This window comes from Amphibalanus amphitrite, unplaced genomic scaffold (genome assembly GCF_019059575.1).
Source record: "Amphibalanus amphitrite isolate SeventyFive unplaced genomic scaffold, NRLGWU_Aamphi_draft 000838F_arrow, whole genome shotgun sequence".
Lineage (NCBI taxonomy): Eukaryota > Metazoa > Arthropoda > Thecostraca > Balanomorpha > Balanidae > Amphibalanus > Amphibalanus amphitrite.
Genome location: NW_024882332.1, coordinates 239,037 through 248,175, shown reverse-complemented (window position 1 = coordinate 248,175; position 9,139 = coordinate 239,037). Strand labels below are relative to the sequence as shown.

At 44.8% G+C, this 9,139-nt stretch overlaps 2 long non-coding RNA genes across 2 annotated transcripts; both read right to left on the bottom strand.

Annotated features, from left to right (window-relative positions):
• Positions 1-420: 420 nt before the first annotated feature.
• Positions 421-3,055, bottom strand: LOC122366911. Its single transcript, XR_006253968.1, has 2 exons — positions 3,017-3,055; positions 421-778 (listed from the first exon to the last, which is right to left on the bottom strand). It is a non-coding gene; the product is annotated as an uncharacterized LOC122366911 (long non-coding RNA).
• A 1,459-nt stretch (positions 3,056-4,514) lies between these two features.
• LOC122366909 lies at positions 4,515-7,645 on the bottom strand. Its single transcript, XR_006253967.1, has 2 exons — positions 7,594-7,645; positions 4,515-5,355 (listed from the first exon to the last, which is right to left on the bottom strand). It is a non-coding gene; the product is annotated as an uncharacterized LOC122366909 (long non-coding RNA).
• Positions 7,646-9,139: the final 1,494 nt, after the last annotated feature.

Below are 9,139 nucleotides of genomic sequence, written 5' to 3'. Positions count from 1 at the left end.
TACCCAAACGTGTTTGCCATAAAATGCTGGGAAGAAAACCACCTCTTCCTTGGCTCGTTTTTCCGCTATTCCCGATCGCGCAAAAAGTGTCCAAAACCCCGTTGACTTAACATGGGGAAAATGGAATCGCACGTGCCACGTGCCACGAGGTTTTAAGCGAGTAGCGACCGGTGCCAACAGGTAGATCGCCTGCGGGAGCCCATACACTGAAATTTTTAAGAAAATCGAGCCACAAGTTTAGGCCTGACCCAAGTTGCCCCAATTCGCGGCCAGACATGCAAAACATAGCCCGGAGAAGGACCGCTCCGGTTGTTTTTCAATAGAAAAACACAATTCTAACGAATAGTGTTTGTCTTTTCAAACAACCTGCGGTTATGGACGAGCGTCTGCACAAAGTAGGCGCACAGAGTTACTCCTTAGCCCAGCGGGCAGCAGCAAATGAATTACAACCAAAGGAAGAATATGCATTAGTCTATTAAGGCTCATCGCACCATGACGAGGCACAGCTAGGATAACGCGATTCGCCTGCGTCCTCCAGGCGAGAAGCACCTCGAGTAGGCTGCCGTGTCTTGACCAACTGCCGCATCCGTCGTCCGCGCCGCAGGCCTCCCAGTAGTGCCTCGGAGTAGTGCCTCCATCGCATCGGCCGTCGACCGGCGTGGGGCCCGGATGTGACTAGTGCAGCTCCGTGGGGTGCCCTGCCGCGCTCTGCCGAGTGTGCAGAGAGCAGGTAGACTGGTGGCGGTGAAGAAAACAAGCAGTTATCTTCTTTCGGGATCTGTAAAGAAGCATTCTACTAAAAACTACATCCAAAACGTTTTCCATATTTTTTTTTTACAGAACACAATGCAGTAGCCAAAATAGATATGAAGTATGTGAAGACAACAGTCTACTGCCATTAGATAACTGATCCTGATGGACAAATACATTAGATACTAGTAAATCATAAGGTGGTTCAAAGGCACACTTTGCAGCTCCAGTAAAAAATCACTGTTTTTCATACTTCATACTGTAAGGGGAAAGGGTGGGGTGGGGATGCAGCCAAGAGTGCATCATATGGGGTTGTAGTGGTCGGACCATCTGGAGCAATAGCCTGTTTTTGCCGTTTTTAATGTTAACCCTATGGCGCACATGAGCACGCGCCACGGGCGCACCCCCGGCCGAATCGTGCCCAAAAGCTAATACGACCTGTTGAATTACATGACCCACGAGTCGTGAAAATTTCACCCTCGTGCGTCAATCGACGGCGCCGCAATATCCGTTTTGGGGCATCACGCCGCCTATAAGCCTCGCAAAAGCGTCCGCACGGCCGGCCGGCCGGCCGGCCGGCCGCTCATACTCAGAAATTTCCGTTAATCTAAGGAAAGACTTCGCTCGCTTCGCTCGCTCCGTAACAAAAGTGACACCTCTCCGTTTTACACGTGTCACGTGCAGTGGAGGTCACCCGCAAGCATTGTCCATAGTAAATACTTGTAAGAAGAGTATACGCTACCCCACACAAAAAACCGCAAGTGTAACAGTGTCCGTCCCCCTCCCCGGCGCCGTTTTCCTCCAGGGGAGGCGCCCCAGCCGCCGTACTGGGGCGTAGCGGAGTCCGTGCTTTTAGCACAGCAAAATATCCACCCAGGCTAGATTAACGTCACGACAACCTAGGATTAAGAGTGGCTAGACTTCAGACTTCATGCAGACTTAACATTGAAGTATTATATATGCAACTAAATGACACACATGGTGTTTGTTCTAACCTTCTCAACAGAAAGTGAACGTGTCAGGACAGCACCCCTTGGTGACCATTATATTCAAGGGGTGCAGGAACTGATTCCCCAGGGGTGAAGCGATAGAAGCAAAAACATGAGTCACTAGTTCCCTCCTGTGTCTTCCCTCCTGCAGAAAAAAAAATACATGTGTGATGCCCAATGTGACTGATAACTGCATATTATAAAGCTGGAAATATTGTACAAAGTTGTGACAACACAAGCAAACTATGCATGTCACTGCTCTTGTATAACTTTTCTATTTTTATTGCTATATGAGACCTCACAAGACACAAAAATATGCATGGTTAGAAAGTGGGTAACAATACATTTCAAATGAACTAAGCAGATTATTTCTAAGCTCCTTTAAGTCCCAATTTCTGCTATATTTCGCTTGTTGTCACTTCATATTTTGAACTCAAGGTGCCTTGTGGATTTACCTCAGGTATGTAGGTAAATCCACAAGGATTTATGGGCTTTACCACAGTTGAGTAGCTGCTCCCTCAATTTAAGTTTCTCGTTAAATTTCATTGAGGCGTTGCAAGATGGGCTGAAGCCGAATCCTCTTCCCTGTTTAGCTGATGCTCATAATACCTGAACATTTTTAATTCCAATTTTTATAGCTGTTAACAATTGGTAAAGGCCCATGTACCTAGACAACAATGACTTTACAGAAGAAACCCCTGGCTGTGTTTCATGGGCGCGCTGCCAGCCGCTGCCAGCGCATTCCGCGTGAGCTAGCGTCAACCTCCGGTAGTGTTGGAGGTATAGGCTTGTTGATGTCTCTATGGAAGCCAAAAGCGGCTGGCAGAGTGCTGTGATATGCTGTGATACACCACCCTTATTTTTGCACAATAATGCTGTGATAACTGTTCCTGCAAAAAATATAAGGTGAAGTGAAGTAAAATCAGGTCAAACATTAATATATACCCGAAAATAGCAGTGTTTGGAGTACCTATATTCACATTACCAATAATATAAAATCAGGTCAAACATTAATATATACCAGAAAATAGCAGTGTTTGCCGTTTGGAGTACCTATATTCACATTACCAATAATATGATACACAACAGGCCATAGAAAACCAGTGAATCAGAATGTTGAATTGTACCCCAATTTCAATATCAATATGGCACTTGGCAATAACAGTTAAACACACCGTTTTTGATGTTAAATCAACAGAGAAAACTCCTGAACATAAAAAATGATCAGAATGTATAATAAGGATAACAGTATAAATAAAAATCGACGACATCAGCACCTATCATCGCCGTTCCACATTCACCACTCCCCATTCCACGCACAGATTGTTTACTCCTTGGTTTACCCCGTGTTCGCAGTCTCCCTGACGACGGAGATTCTTTACGCCCACCGACCAATCACGTTCAAGATCAGCGGGGCTTGGCCGCAGTTCTCGAACGCTATTTGCCAGATTAAGCAGGACCTTCGTCGTCAGTAAACTGTGAACACGGCGTTACATATTTCGCTATGGTAACAAAAGCGCCAGAATTGACTACCAGAATTGGATCCGAAGGTCAAATGGGTCACGTGACTGACAAGTTCAGATGGACAACACCAGGAAAACGGAACAACGTGCAATAACGTTCTATATATCATTGGAAAGAGCATCAAAAGTTGTATAAAATATCAACTTTTGACTTAAACATATCTTAAACGTAAAAAGTTATTAAGCATCAAAGACGCTCCCATTGACTTTCAAAGTTAAAATTTTTCATTTTTAAACGAGCTTCAAAAGAGCAAACGAATTCTGACAGCTTAACGAAGCATAACACCATGTTCTATGGTCTTTTCTCAACAAGTCCTGAAAGTTTAAACAAAATCGTATCATATAATTTTGTACAATGAGCGAATGAAAAAGTCTCTGCAAAAACGCCCATTGACTTAACATGGGGAGCGAAAAAAATTCAACTTTGACCTCGTGCAAAGACACGTTACGAAGTTCTGAGGGGTATACGGCGCACACCAGCGTGTACCCAAACGTGTTTGCCATAAAATGCTGGGAAGAAAACCACCTCTTCCTTGGCTCGTTTTTCCGCTATTCCCGATCGCGCAAAAAGTGTCCAAAACCCCGTTGACTTAACATGGGGAAAATGGAATCGCACGTGCCACGTGCCACGAGGTTTTAAGCGAGTAGCGACCGGTGCCAACAGGTAGATCGCCTGCGGGAGCCCATACACTGAAATTTTTAAGAAAATCGAGCCACAAGTTTAGGCCTGACCCAAGTTGCCCCAATTCGCGGCCAGACATGCAAAACATAGCCCGGAGAAGGACCGCTCCGGTTGTTTTTCAATAGAAAAACACAATTCTAACGAATAGTGTTTGTCTTTTCAAACAACCTGCGGTTACACTATAGCCGGGGATAACAGCAGCAATTGAAATTTCATTTGGCAAATAAGTGACGATGAGGCACAACTGCAAATAATCTTTTTCTTGACCGCCTTCCATCAGCAACGTGCTATAGTACCATAATTGCCAGAAGAAAACCGCTCATTTGCAGCCTCATTTTATAGACATCTGTTGAAGGAAATATATTTTCTTTTAACCTTTAACAAGTCCGCAAACTTTGCTTGGCATGAGCGACCATAGTATCTTATTCAGTATTTACGGTACGAAGATTTGATAACGGAATGTGACGTTTCCACATCATGCTTGATGGTTGAAGTTTGCACCGTTAACAACTACCAAGTCAAGTCGCAGCCCCAGTCATCTGGCACGTCTCTGTCATCGAATAAAGCCAATGAACAAGAAAGTTATTATTTTCCAGCATAAATGAAAATATATAACACTGCTACAGGCGGTACGCGGATGTCATGCACATTACACACAACGATTCAATCGAATAAAAACTGGATTAACCATAAATCAGCACTGGATTAACCATAAATAATAACAGTACAGCACCAAACACTTGAGATGCACATTATAGTACTTTAGAATGCACAGAGGAGTAATGAGACTAAAAGTTTTAACACGCCCTATCTTAAAAAAATATTGAACGAGATATTTCCACAGTGCAAAAACAAAACCGAAATCCGACAAAAAACCGATTCCAGGTTCAATGTCCACAGATTTAAAAACAAAACTTTCAAGTGCCCCCATGGTAAAAAAAAAATGACCAAAGACGGAATTGTAACAAAGAATAAATAAAGATATGTGCGGCAAACGAAGGGCGGCACTGGACGAGCGTCTGCACAAAGTAGGCGCACAGAGTTACTCCTTAGCCCAGCGGGCAGCAGCAAATGAATTACAACCAAAGGAAGAATATGCATTAGTCTATTAAGGCTCATCGCACCATGACGAGGCACAGCTAGGATAACGCGATTCGCCTGCGTCCTCCAGGCGAGAAGCACCTCGAGTAGGCTGCCGTGTCTTGACCAACTGCCGCATCCGTCGTCCGCGCCGCAGGCCTCCCAGTAGTGCCTCGGAGTAGTGCCTCCATCGCATCGGCCGTCGACCGGCGTGGGGCCCGGATGTGACTAGTGCAGCTCCGTGGGGTGCCCTGCCGCGCTCTGCCGAGTGTGCAGAGAGCAGGTAGACTGGTGGCGGTGAAGAAAACAAGCAGTTATCTTCTTTCGGGATCTGTAAAGAAGCATTCTACTAAAAACTACATCCAAAACGTTTTCCATATTTTTTTTTTACAGAACACAATGCAGTAGCCAAAATAGATATGAAGTATGTGAAGACAACAGTCTACTGCCATTAGATAACTGATCCTGATGGACAAATACATTAGATACTAGTAAATCATAAGGTGGTTCAAAGGCACACTTTGCAGCTCCAGTAAAAAATCACTGTTTTTCATACTTCATACTGTAAGGGGAAAGGGTGGGGTGGGGATGCAGCCAAGAGTGCATCATATGGGGTTGTAGTGGTCGGACCATCTGGAGCAATAGCCTGTTTTTGCCGTTTTTAATGTTAACCCTATGGCGCACATGAGCACGCGCCACGGGCGCACCCCCGGCCGAATCGTGCCCAAAAGCTAATACGACCTGTTGAATTACATGACCCACGAGTCGTGAAAATTTCACCCTCGTGCGTCAATCGACGGCGCCGCAATATCCGTTTTGGGGCATCACGCCGCCTATAAGCCTCGCAAAAGCGTCCGCACGGCCGGCCGGCCGGCCGGCCGGCCGCTCATACTCAGAAATTTCCGTTAATCTAAGGAAAGACTTCGCTCGCTTCGCTCGCTCCGTAACAAAAGTGACACCTCTCCGTTTTACACGTGTCACGTGCAGTGGAGGTCACCCGCAAGCATTGTCCATAGTAAATACTTGTAAGAAGAGTATACGCTACCCCACACAAAAAAACGCAAGTGTAACAGTGTCCGTCCCCCTCCCCGGCGCCGTTTTCCTCCAGGGGAGGCGCCCCAGCCGCCGTACTGGGGCGTAGCGGAGTCCGTGCTTTTAGCACAGCAAAATATCCACCCAGGCTAGATTAACGTCACGACAACCTAGGATTAAGAGTGGCTAGACTTCAGACTTCATGCAGACTTAACATTGAAGTATTATATATGCAACTAAATGACACACATGGTGTTTGTTCTAACCTTCTCAACAGAAAGTGAACGTGTCAGGACAGCACCCCTTGGTGACCATTATATTCAAGGGGTGCAGGAACTGATTCCCCAGGGGTGAAGCGATAGAAGCAAAAACATGAGTCACTAGTTCCCTCCTGTGTCTTCCCTCCTGCAGAAAAAAAAATACATGTGTGATGCCCAATGTGACTGATAACTGCATATTATAAAGCTGGAAATATTGTACAAAGTTGTGACAACACAAGCAAACTATGCATGTCACTGCTCTTGTATAACTTTTCTATTTTTATTGCTATATGAGACCTCACAAGACACAAAAATATGCATGGTTAGAAAGTGGGTAACAATACATTTCAAATGAACTAAGCAGATTATTTCTAAGCTCCTTTAAGTCCCAATTTCTGCTATATTTCGCTTGTTGTCACTTCATATTTTGAACTCAAGGTGCCTTGTGGATTTACCTCAGGTATGTAGGTAAATCCACAAGGATTTATGGGCTTTACCACAGTTGAGTAGCTGCTCCCTCAATTTAAGTTTCTCGTTAAATTTCATTGAGGCGTTGCAAGATGGGCTGAAGCCGAATCCTCTTCCCTGTTTAGCTGATGCTCATAATACCTGAACATTTTTAATTCCAATTTTTATAGCTGTTAACAATTGGTAAAGGCCCATGTACCTAGACAACAATGACTTTACAGAAGAAACCCCTGGCTGTGTTTCATGGGCGCGCTGCCAGCCGCTGCCAGCGCATTCCGCGTGAGCTAGCGTCAACCTCCGGTAGTGTTGGAGGTATAGGCTTGTTGATGTCTCTATGGAAGCCAAAAGCGGCTGGCAGAGTGCTGTGATATGCTGTGATACACCACCCTTATTTTTGCACAATAATGCTGTGATAACTGTTCCTGCAAAAAATATAAGGTGAAGTGAAGTAAAATCAGGTCAAACATTAATATATACCCGAAAATAGCAGTGTTTGGAGTACCTATATTCACATTACCAATAATATAAAATCAGGTCAAACATTAATATATACCAGAAAATAGCAGTGTTTGCCGTTTGGAGTACCTATATTCACATTACCAATAATATGATACACAACAGGCCATAGAAAACCAGTGAATCAGAATGTTGAATTGTACCCCAATTTCAATATCAATATGGCACTTGGCAATAACAGTTAAACACACCGTTTTTGATGTTAAATCAACAGAGAAAACTCCTGAACATAAAAAATGATCAGAATGTATAATAAGGATAACAGTATAAATAAAAATCGACGACATCAGCACCTATCATCGCCGTTCCACATTCACCACTCCCCATTCCACGCACAGATTGTTTACTCCTTGGTTTACCCCGTGTTCGCAGTCTCCCTGACGACGGAGATTCTTTACGCCCACCGACCAATCACGTTCAAGATCAGCGGGGCTTGGCCGCAGTTCTCGAACGCTATTTGCCAGATTAAGCAGGACCTTCGTCGTCAGTAAACTGTGAACACGGCGTTACATATTTCGCTATGGTAACAAAAGCGCCAGAATTGACTACCAGAATTGGATCCGAAGGTCAAATGGGTCACGTGACTGACAAGTTCAGATGGACAACACCAGGAAAACGGAACAACGTGCAATAACGTTCTATATATCATTGGAAAGAGCATCAAAAGTTGTATAAAATATCAACTTTTGACTTAAACATATCTTAAACGTAAAAAGTTATTAAGCATCAAAGACGCTCCCATTGACTTTCAAAGTTAAAATTTTTCATTTTTAAACGAGCTTCAAAAGAGCAAACGAATTCTGACAGCTTAACGAAGCATAACACCATGTTCTATGGTCTTTTCTCAACAAGTCCTGAAAGTTTAAACAAAATCGTATCATATAATTTTGTACAATGAGCGAATGAAAAAGTCTCTGCAAAAACGCCCATTGACTTAACATGGGGAGCGAAAAAAATTCAACTTTGACCTCGTGCAAAGACACGTTACGAAGTTCTGAGGGGTATACGGCGCACACCAGCGTGTACCCAAACGTGTTTGCCATAAAATGCTGGGAAGAAAACCACCTCTTCCTTGGCTCGTTTTTCCGCTATTCCCGATCGCGCAAAAAGTGTCCAAAACCCCGTTGACTTAACATGGGGAAAATGGAATCGCACGTGCCACGTGCCACGAGGTTTTAAGCGAGTAGCGACCGGTGCCAACAGGTAGATCGCCTGCGGGAGCCCATACACTGAAATTTTTAAGAAAATCGAGCCACAAGTTTAGGCCTGACCCAAGTTGCCCCAATTCGCGGCCAGACATGCAAAACATAGCCCGGAGAAGGACCGCTCCGGTTGTTTTTCAATAGAAAAACACAATTCTAACGAATAGTGTTTGTCTTTTCAAACAACCTGCGGTTACCCAATTCGCGGCCAGACATGCAAAACATAGCCCGGAGAAGGACCGCTCCGGTTGTTTTTCAATAGAAAAACACAATTCTAACGAATAGTGTTTGTCTTTTCAAACAACCTGCGGTTACCAGCATCTGCGATGCTGGGCTCCGCATCGCGGGACCGCAGGTTGTTTGAGCAAGCACCTTTGTAAACGCAGCAAAAACGCCCGCCGCCAAACGAGAGGATGAGCCTTGCACGTGCAGACCGGAGTCGGTGTGTTACAAACTGACGTGCACGGCACCCTACTCGCTGATCTATAGCGGTGTGCCAAATTTGAGTGTAATCGGCTCGGCCATTTTCGAGATCTGGAAGCGTCACCCTGCACGTGCGCACGTGCAAGCTGTGTCCAATTGCATTGTGCATGGGACCCTATTCGCCGGTCCCTAGCGGTGTACCAAATTCGAGCTC